General features: G+C 52.8%; 1 pseudogene; it reads left to right on the top strand.

The window, feature by feature from the left end:
• Positions 1–9,433, top strand: part of LOC111974036 (tetratricopeptide repeat protein 28-like) — a 378,056-nt pseudogene that overhangs the window by 334,759 nt on the left and 33,864 nt on the right.

Genomic DNA, 9,433 nt, shown 5'->3' with positions numbered 1-9,433 from the left:
TAAAACTTCCAACTTCTCCACTACGTCCATTCAATGTAGATAGGGTGGTGCTCCCTCTGCTGTTTCCTGATGTCCACGGTCATCCTTTGTTTTGTTGACGTTGAGTGAGAGGTTCTTTGCTTGACACCACACTGAGTGCCCTCAACTCCTCCCTGTACAGCTGTCTCGTCGTTGTTGGTAGTCAAAGCCCACTACATTTCTGTATTCATGAAACAGAATCTAAATTGCAATATTTTCTCCTGCAATTCACTTCAAAGAGGTTTTTAAAAGTTTGTTTGGAAGCTGTTTTTACCCTTCTCTCCCTCTCTCTTCCCTCTCTTCCTCCCTCTCCTCTCTCCCTTCTCTCTTTCTTTTTCGAACCCACTACTCATTGTTTCGTTTTTTTCATCTAAAAAAGTCATTAGAAATTGCGACTCCATCAGTTAACAAGCCGGAGGTAACAGTTTTAATTAAGCTATCACTTTCCTTGTTTTCACCCTGGTTCCCAGAGGACCTCTTAATGCTGAGACAAAGCTAAATCAAACAGGAAACACAACAAAACAACAGCACTTACCCCCTGGGCACCCACTGGTTGAATCAACGTGTTTTCCACAAATTACATTGAACCAATGTGGAATAGACGTTGAATTGATGTATGTGCCCAGTGGCAGAGTCCAACAAAACAGAGGTATAGAAGAACACTGTTCTGGGTGTACTACTCACTGGGGCAGGAGAATTCAGGGGAGGGAGAGAGAGAAACTGAGTTGAAATGGCTTTAGGCCTTTCCTAGTATACTCTCCCTAACCCCAACAGGAAAAGTCTTCTGTGGAGTCCTGCAGGGTTTGGCTATATGGCTCACACAGGAACACAGCCATGTGTCTGGTGCAGACAGCAGACTGAGGCAGTCAGGGAGGAGAGATCTCAGGTTGGTTGTCGTTGGAAACAGCCTAGTGTTTTTTAAAGGAGGAGGGAGAAGGCAGGACAGCGAGGGCAGCGGCTGGATTTATGAGGAAATTTTATCCAGCCAAATGGAACAGGGCAGAGTGAAATGGAAGAATGCATAGGGAAGGAGACAGGTATTGAGGGAAACCAACATAAAATGTGTATTTTCCTGTTGAGGTGTCATCTCAAGCTCTTTCTCAGGATCATTAGGCCAACAGGGCCGTGCTGTTAATGTTCCACAGGTAAATATATCCTGCTATGCCTGGTTCAGGGCACACAGACAGGAAGGACTGAAATGGAAACCTAGTTACTAGTTACGGAGGGGGGGTGGGGGGGGTGGGGGGTTGTGATTCCTATATACTTTACTATGTACAGAGGGAGGGGAGGGGGGTTGAGGTGATTACATTGTTACATTGGATGCCATTCTCCTTCTCCTCTTCTAGAGAGTTCCTAGTGTAGCAGATCTGTGCTGCTTGGCCCACTGTCATGTTCATGGAAAAGCAGCAGTTAGTTCCCCCTCTCCATGGCCCCGTTCAGCCTAGTCTCATGGCAGAAGACAATGCCAAATACTGGACTGGAAGCCTGCTCCAACATTCTCCCACACTCCCACCTTCCACATATAGCTATGAGCTGTATGTGTTTATTTTGAATCCATTCACTATGTCACTATTAACTCTAACAACACAGAAACAGCATTATTTTTTCCTTAGCCCATCCACAACTTCAACATGGAATTTGAAGTCTTCACTAAACGGAAAACCTGAGGCACAATAAAACGAAAGGGTCTTGCTCAATGCTCTGGACATTGAAGATTAGATACATAACTGTCCAGAGCTATCATAGATTCAGAAGTAACAGAGGTTTCGCTGTGGTTAAGCAGGGTTAGGTGTAACAGTCCTGAAGGATAGTGACGGGTCAGCTGGAGAGAGCGGAGAGGAAGCCAGCCCAGCTGGGCCTGCAGGCAGGCAGAGGGGTGGAGGGGTGCAGCGGCCTGTCTGTGTGTGCTTGTGTTGGCAGGCCTCCCACTCAGCACACGTCCATCTATCCATCCCCCTTTCTTTTTATCTTCCACCTTCCTGTCTCTCTCAGCGTGTCTGTCGGGCCGTGGGAGATGTCTGTGTTTGTGAGTGAGGATTTGGTACCTAAGCCTAAACGCAGACCCCCACTCCACTCCACCCCACCCCACCCTACTCAGTACCTTGTCTGCCTTCTCTGATTCAGCTCTCTACCGCCTCCCACAGGTCTCAACACACACAGCACTCAGTGTTAATGTCTAGAAAGCAATTATGCATCTGCTTTTTTACACTCTAACCACTTTATATTGGTCCTGTAATTTTCTAGACCATTAATTTGTACATACCAATTGAAAATGTTGTTTTGTATTCATTCTTCAGGTCCTTGTGTTGACACAGTGTTGCGCTAACTGAAATATGAATGGAGGGTAGGCTAGAGTTTGGATTCTAGGACAGGGCCGATGGCTGCTTGGTGATTGGCCATCTTTCTTCTATCCCTGGTATCACCCCGGCACAGTGGCAGAGACTCCATTGTTGCTGAAATCCTCTTAGCTGGGCAGAGCAGAGCAGAGCAGCAGAGAGGCAGCTAGCAGACAGCTCCACATTGCTGTGGACCTCCACACACAGCACAGAATGACACAGTGATTTAGTAAGAACAAGAGACCATCCCTCAAAGTCATCACTGCAGCATTTCCCTCTCACACTGTGCGCCTGTGTAATGCAAAGTGACAACGCATCGCCCGCCTTTTAATGTCTTTTGATACGGGGTGGTGAATGGGATAAAGTAGGTGTGTGTGTGTGGTGCGTGAGGGATATTTTGCTTGTTGTTTGATTCCTCTTTTTTCACAGTCATTGTGCTCACTGTGCAGATGGAAATGATGGAGCTGCAGACTCATATAAGCTCTGGGGTTTAGTTTATGTACTGTATGTAACATAACAAACCTTATTGTGCAGTCTGAGTGAATTGCATGGCCATAACAGGGTCATAACAGGGTCCACAGGAGTCAATCCCTCCTCTCTCTTAGAATTTTTTGATGGGGTCATTTGAAATCAGTGTATCTATCACTACCCCTTTCTTATCAATCTGTCCAGCCAATCGCCATCATTCCCCTGGTTTGTGTACCAACAGCATTTACCACCTGAGGCCCAAAACATGCTATTATTTATTATCAAACAGGGACCCAGGGGTTCTTGTAATCCTCTTACAATTTGGCGGAGACAGAGATTGTTTTCTGACCCCTTGTGTGGCCCCCGGCATAGCCTTAGGTCCTCATCTCTTCCGGCTCCAGGTGTAGCTCCGGCGCCAAACTCACCTCAAGCCCCCCCAGCCCAACTCTAGCCTTTCTCCCCAGCCCAACTCTAGCCTTTCTCCCCAGCCCAACTCTAGCCTTTCTCCCCAGCCCAACTCTAGGCCTTTCCCCAGCCCAACTCTAGCCTTTCTCCCAGCCCAACTCGTAGCCTGTTCTCCCAGCCCAACTCTAGCCTTCTCCCCAGCCCCACTCTAGCCTTTCTCCCCAGCCCAACTCTAGCCTTTCTCCCAGCCCCAACTCATAGCCTTTCTCCCCAGCCCAACTCTAGCCTTTCTTCCCCAGCCCAACTCTAGCCTTTCTCCCAGCCCCCCCCCCCCAGCCCCAACTCTAGCCATTCTCCCCACCCCCCCCCCAGCACCAAACTCTAGCCTTTCCCCAGCCCCCCCCCCCCCCCAGCCCCAACTCTAGCCTTTCTCCCCAGACCCCCCCCCAGACCCAACTCTAGCCTTTCTCCCAGCCCCAACTCTAGCCTTTCTCCCAGCCCCAACTCTAGCATTTCTCCCCACCCCCCCCCCAGCCCCAACTCTACCTTTCTCCCCAGCCCCCCCCCCCCCCCAGCCCCAACTCTAGCCTTTCTCCCCAGCCTAACTCTAGCCTTTCTCCCCAGCCCAACTCTAGCCTTTCTCCCCAGCCCCCCCCCGCCAGCCCCAACTCTAGCCTTCTCCCCAGCCCCCCCCCCCCAGCCCCAACTCTAGCCTTTCTCCCACCCCCACCCAGCCCCAACTCTAGCCTTCCCCCAGCCCCCCCAGCCCCAACTCTAGCATTTTCTCCCCAGCCCCCCCCAGCCCCACTCTAGCCTTTCTACCCAGCCCCCCCCCAGCCCCAACTCTAGCCTTTCTCCCAGCCCCCACCCCAGCCCCAACTCTAGCCTTTCTCCCCCAGCCCCCCCCCAGCCCAACTCTAGCCTTTCTCCCAGCCCCCCCCAGCCCCAGCCCCAACTCTAGCCTTTCTCCCCGCCCCCCCCCCCCCAGCCCCAACTCTAGCCTTTCTCCCCAGCCCCCCCCCCCCCCCCAGCCCCAACTCTAGCATTTCTCCCCAGCCCCCCCCCCAGCCAACTCTAGCCTTTCTCCCCAGCCCCCCTCCAGACCCAACTCTAGCATTTCTCCCAGCCCACCCCCCCAGCCCCAACTCTAGCCTTTCTCCCAGACCCCCCCCCCCCCCCCCGACCCAACTCTAGCCTTTCTACCCAGCCCGCCCCCCAGCCCCAACTCTAGCCTTTCTTCTCCCCAGCCCCCACCCCAGCCTTAGCCTCAGATCCAGCTCCAATTTAGCCTCCAGCAGGGGACTCAGCGTGAGGGCTGGGGCCATGTTAGCTGGTATACATCAACAGGCATATTATACCCTCTGTGTGCTAAGCTCCAACGGAAGACATAACCTGGCAATGACTTTGTGGAGGGAGAAGGCTGTCAGTGTCCTCCTCCGCATATTAACACTGCTCTTGAGGCCAGGCTGGCTGGAACTGGGACTGGGACTGGGCTGGCATGGGGGGGAGGCTGGGGCCTGGGTTAGGGTGGCCTGGTTAGGGCTGGGGTGTGGCTGGGGTGGGGTGGGCTGGGCTGCCTGGGGGGGCTGGGATGGGGTGGCTGGGAAGGGGTGGCGTGGCGTGGCGTGGGCTGGCCTGTGGTGTGGGGCTGGGGGTGGGTGGCTGAGTGGGCTGGGCTGGTGGTGGTTGGCCTTGGGTGGGGTGGGCTGGCCTGGGGCGGGGTGGGGTGGGCTGGGGTGGGCTGGGTGGGGGTGGGGTGGGGTGGGATGTGGCTGCGTGGGGCTGGGGCTACGGCCTGGGCTCTGTCCTTGATATGTGAGGTCTACTGTAACTGTAGGACATGCAATGCCAAAAGCCTATTCTTGCTACCATTTGTCATTATAAAAGTGTTAGTAACAGTTTATCAATTCTTTATACAGTATGTTACTTATCCATATTGTATTCCTTCTAGCAATCTGTACAAAGAATTGTACTGTCTCTTGTTTGTTTTGTCTGTAGTATGCTTAGCATGTTCATTCCTTCAGGTGTTGACCTGGTGGTTACTGGGCCAGGTAAGGCTATGACACTCTAACCTTGAGACAGAAATACACAGAAACAATCAAGCTGGACTACTGATCCTAGCTACTTTGCAATTACTTAGCATGTTAGCCAACCCTTAACTCTTAGCCTATCTAACGTTAGCCAACTAGCCCTGAGTCCAGGTTGGCTAGTAAGGCATCCCAATGACCTAATGAATTGATTTTTATATATATATATGTATATTATTTTTACCCCTTTTTTGTGATATCCAATTGGTAGTTACAGTCTTGTCCCATCACTGCAACTCCCGTACGGACTCGGGAGAGGCAAAGGTCGAGAGCCATGCGTCCTCCGAAACACGAGCCTGCCAAGCCTCACTGCTTTTTGACACACTGCTTGCTTGACCCAGAAGCCAGCCGCACCGTGTCAGCGTGCATGCGCCTGGCCCGCCACAAGAGTCGCTAGAGCGCGATGGGACAAGGACATCCCGGCCGGCTAAACCCTCCCCTTACCCAGACGAGGCTGGGCCAATTGTGTGCCGCCTCATTGATCTCCCGGTCGCGACCGGCTGCGACAGTGCCCGGGATCAAACCCGGGTCTGTAGGGATGCCTCTAGCTCTGCGATGCAGTGCCTTAGACCGCTGCGAACACTCGGGAGGCCCATGAAAGGCTTTTAACTGAACAAACAACTCTAATGGGCTCCACATCTATAGCACCAGTAGTCATGTCATTTTGGGTTTGTTAAGTTGGCTGTTTACCATCTGTTTATTTAGCCTCTGCATGCGCCAGTACTGTGGCAGGTTCTGGTAGGGAAAAGTCAGAAAACAGTGACACACATGGTGGTAGCTAATCCCAATGGCACCATCAAGTTCCCACCACAACCCATAAATGCCCCCCTCTCCTGTCCTCCCTGTTACGCGGTGCTAGGTCACGGTTGGTCTCATGTAACGGCTGGCTATTGACAGAGCTATGGAATTGATATGGTATGATATAGCTATTGGCTGGCGACTGGTTCTTGCTGTAGTAAGCTCTATATTTTAGCGGCCTGTTGTTTTCTGTGTAAGGTGGATAGGCTTCTGGCAATTCGTAAGTTGGTAGCTGATCTTGTTCCGCGCTCTGGCAGATCCTCGTTCAGGTATGGATCTGCTCTGGCAGATCTCTGTTCTGGTTGGCGGTGGGCGATCTGTCTGGTTGGCGGTCTGGCAGATCCTGTCTGGTTGGCGGCTCTGGCAGATCCTGTCTGGTTGGCGGCTTGGCAGATCTGTTGGTTTGGCGCTTCTGTGCGATCCTGACTGACGAAGGCTTAGCGGTCCTGATGATCTAAACGGCTCTGACGGCTTCGGGAAGAGGGCTCTCTGGTACCGGAGGGTGGAGCATAGCTATATGGCGGTATTCGGCCATGACGCGAGGTGGCTCAGAACGGGATGGGAGCCAGGCTGGCATACAGTGCATTTCTTCTCGGCGTGGACGCGGAGAGCTGTTCGGTTGGAGCCTCAAGACGCAGGCCGGGGCGGTTGGTGGAGTGGCATGGCAGATTCGGCAAACGGGAGATTGGTGGTCTGAAGGGACGGCGGTGGCGGGAAGACTGGGGGGAGAATCAGAGGATGGCTCAGACGGCGGCGGTAATAGGGCTGGCCATATAGAGATGGCTAGACGAGAGTGACGCTGCGTGGGAGAGATGTGGTGAGCGCGCTGCGATTTGCAGACTGGGTGAGCTCGGTGCGACCGGGCGGAGACGATGGTTCGGCGCTGCGGGAGTATTGGGTGGGGACCCGGGCAGAAATTAAGCGCAGCACTTCGGTGTGTAGGGCTGGTAGGCACGTCTAGCTTGTAGCGGAGTGCAGTGCTGCTTGTAAGACACGCCTGGTGGCGGGGCGAACCTGGACTTGGAAGCACGGGACTGGAGACGCACTTCAAGCCTAGTGCGGGGAGCAGGAACAGGGGCACAACTGACCTCTGAAGCGCATCTGGATAGGGGGCCATGAAAGGGTTCTTTTAGCTGGGTACGACTCTATTACATGGGGGGCTTCACATCTATGCACCAGTAGGGGATCATTTTTGGGGTGTGTTACAGTTGGCTTGTTTACCATCTGTTTATTTAGCCTCTGCATGCGGCAAGTTGAGCTGGATGGCTGGGTTATGGTAGCGACATCGAAAAGGACGAGGTTACAGGTGAGAAGCACAGGGACCTAGGTGTCGGGGCTAAATGGTCAACGTGGCAGCATCAAGGGTTCCTGACGAGACGCAAGGAGGCAACTACAAATCGTGCTCGTCGTTCGGCTTTGTCCCCTTCTTGGTTCCCACACAAGGAACTCCGGAGGCACTCAGGGGTGGGCATTGGCATCACGAAAGGTGCGCTTCGATAGATAGGTGGCTGGGGAGGGTGAGTTGGTTATGTGTCGCGGCGGACAGCCGGTTGTCATGGGGATGGCAATGGCGCACGTGGGAAGCATAGGTTTGGGTGGCAAGTTAGCACTGGTTCTCTGGATGTAGGTACTTGGGGTTGTCGTTTTATAGAAGATTAGGGCTGGGGCGGACGCGTCATGAGGCAATATTGCCAGCGGGCATACCGGAGAGCTTTTCTGTTTTTATTTTGTACACTCATCTCAGTTTTGAAGAGTTGTTAGCTTAGAGTTCAATGCTCTTGGCCCACTCTTCTCTCTTTTTCGTCTCCTTCTCTCCTCCTTCTCAGTTGTTTGGTCCTTGCGGAAAAGTGGTTGGTTTTGGCTGATATTCTTTCAAGACACATCATCAAGACTTTAGAGAATCTAATGATTCCATTTTGATGTCTTTATACACTGTGTGATTGTGCTTAATTTTAATGACATATTTTGTGTGGAAGTGTGTTCCCTGATCAGGGAACAGATGGCTCAGCAGAAGCATATTTTAATACCAACATGACTGTTGCTTTCTACATATGTGGCTGTCTGATGAGGCACTTGAAGTGAATTCTATTTTCTGTGAATGGGATATTAATCTTGCCTTTCCTCTTCCTTCCCTCTCTCCTCTCCCTGTCAAGGCTATAACAGATGAGAGGAGACATGAAACCTGCCTGAGACTGCACAACCACTCTTCCACGCCCAGAGAGCTTGACTAATCTGCTCGCAGGCGGTGCCTAGGTACATGGGCAACGACTTCGGTCTTGAGTGGCTGCAGGCTGTTGCGTACGACTCAGGGTAGGCTGACTAGCGTGAGTACATGCGCCTACATACGCGTTGGGGCCGAAGGATCTTGGCTCAATTGCGATGGTCAAATGGGACGAGCTCCAGGCTCACGCTGGTGAGACCTAGCCGTGGCCTACAGGCTCTGGGGCACGACGGCCTGCAGCTGCAACTGCAAACGGCGACTGGAAGTCAGAGAGGCGGCACTGGAACTCATGCTGGGAGAGTTCCCAGCCGTGCCCTACTACGAGCATACTCCGCTGCCTGATCAGGAATGGAGGTGAGGGGAAGTCTGCCACAACTGGGCTACGCCCACTACTGCCTGGGAAGCTACAGACGCTGTCAAGTATAATGGCAGGACCTGCTCTGGCTAAGGACCTGCTGACAAGCTGAGCCAGGCAAGGCCTACTGTAACCTTGGACTGGCTTCAAAGCTCTGGGTAACTTCACCAAGGCAGAGGAGTGTGAGAGTACTGCTCTCTCTAGCCCAGTCTCTAATAATGCACAGGCCCGCTTCAGAGCCCTGGGCAACTGGGGACATCTTTGTCTGCAAGAAGGATGTGACCGGAGCTATCCAGTTCTATGAGCAGCAGCTCGCTGGCTCACAGGTGAATCACTAGGTCCTGATTATAGTCATAGTCACAGGATAGGTCTCCACTTTGTCTGCATACAGTAAGAGAGATTAGCATGATATACTGTAGTAAGTCGCGCTCCATTGATTTTGAAAGGCGGGTGGTAAAATGTAATACTGTTGCTGTTGCTCATTTTGCTGATGCACTGATCTTGTCTGTGCTTTGTTTCAGATGAAGGAGCGCAGGATGGAGGCGTGCGCTTACGCTTCCTGGGTGCCACTACAGACTGGTGCAGAAGTACGACAAGTCCCTGGCTACCACACCAGGAGCTGGAGGTGTACCAGGACGTGGGCGATGTTCCGGGAGTGTAAAAGCAACGCCTGGAGCTGTCTACATGGCCTGGGGAAGTATGCCATGGCCTTTCAAGAGTTAGAGGAGCAGTCTAGAACTGGGGC

This window comes from Salvelinus sp. IW2-2015, linkage group LG15, assembly GCF_002910315.2.
Source record: "Salvelinus sp. IW2-2015 linkage group LG15, ASM291031v2, whole genome shotgun sequence".
NCBI classification, from domain to species: Eukaryota; Metazoa; Chordata; class Actinopteri; order Salmoniformes; family Salmonidae; genus Salvelinus; species Salvelinus sp. IW2-2015.
This window is presented reverse-complemented; position numbering and strand designations above follow the sequence as displayed.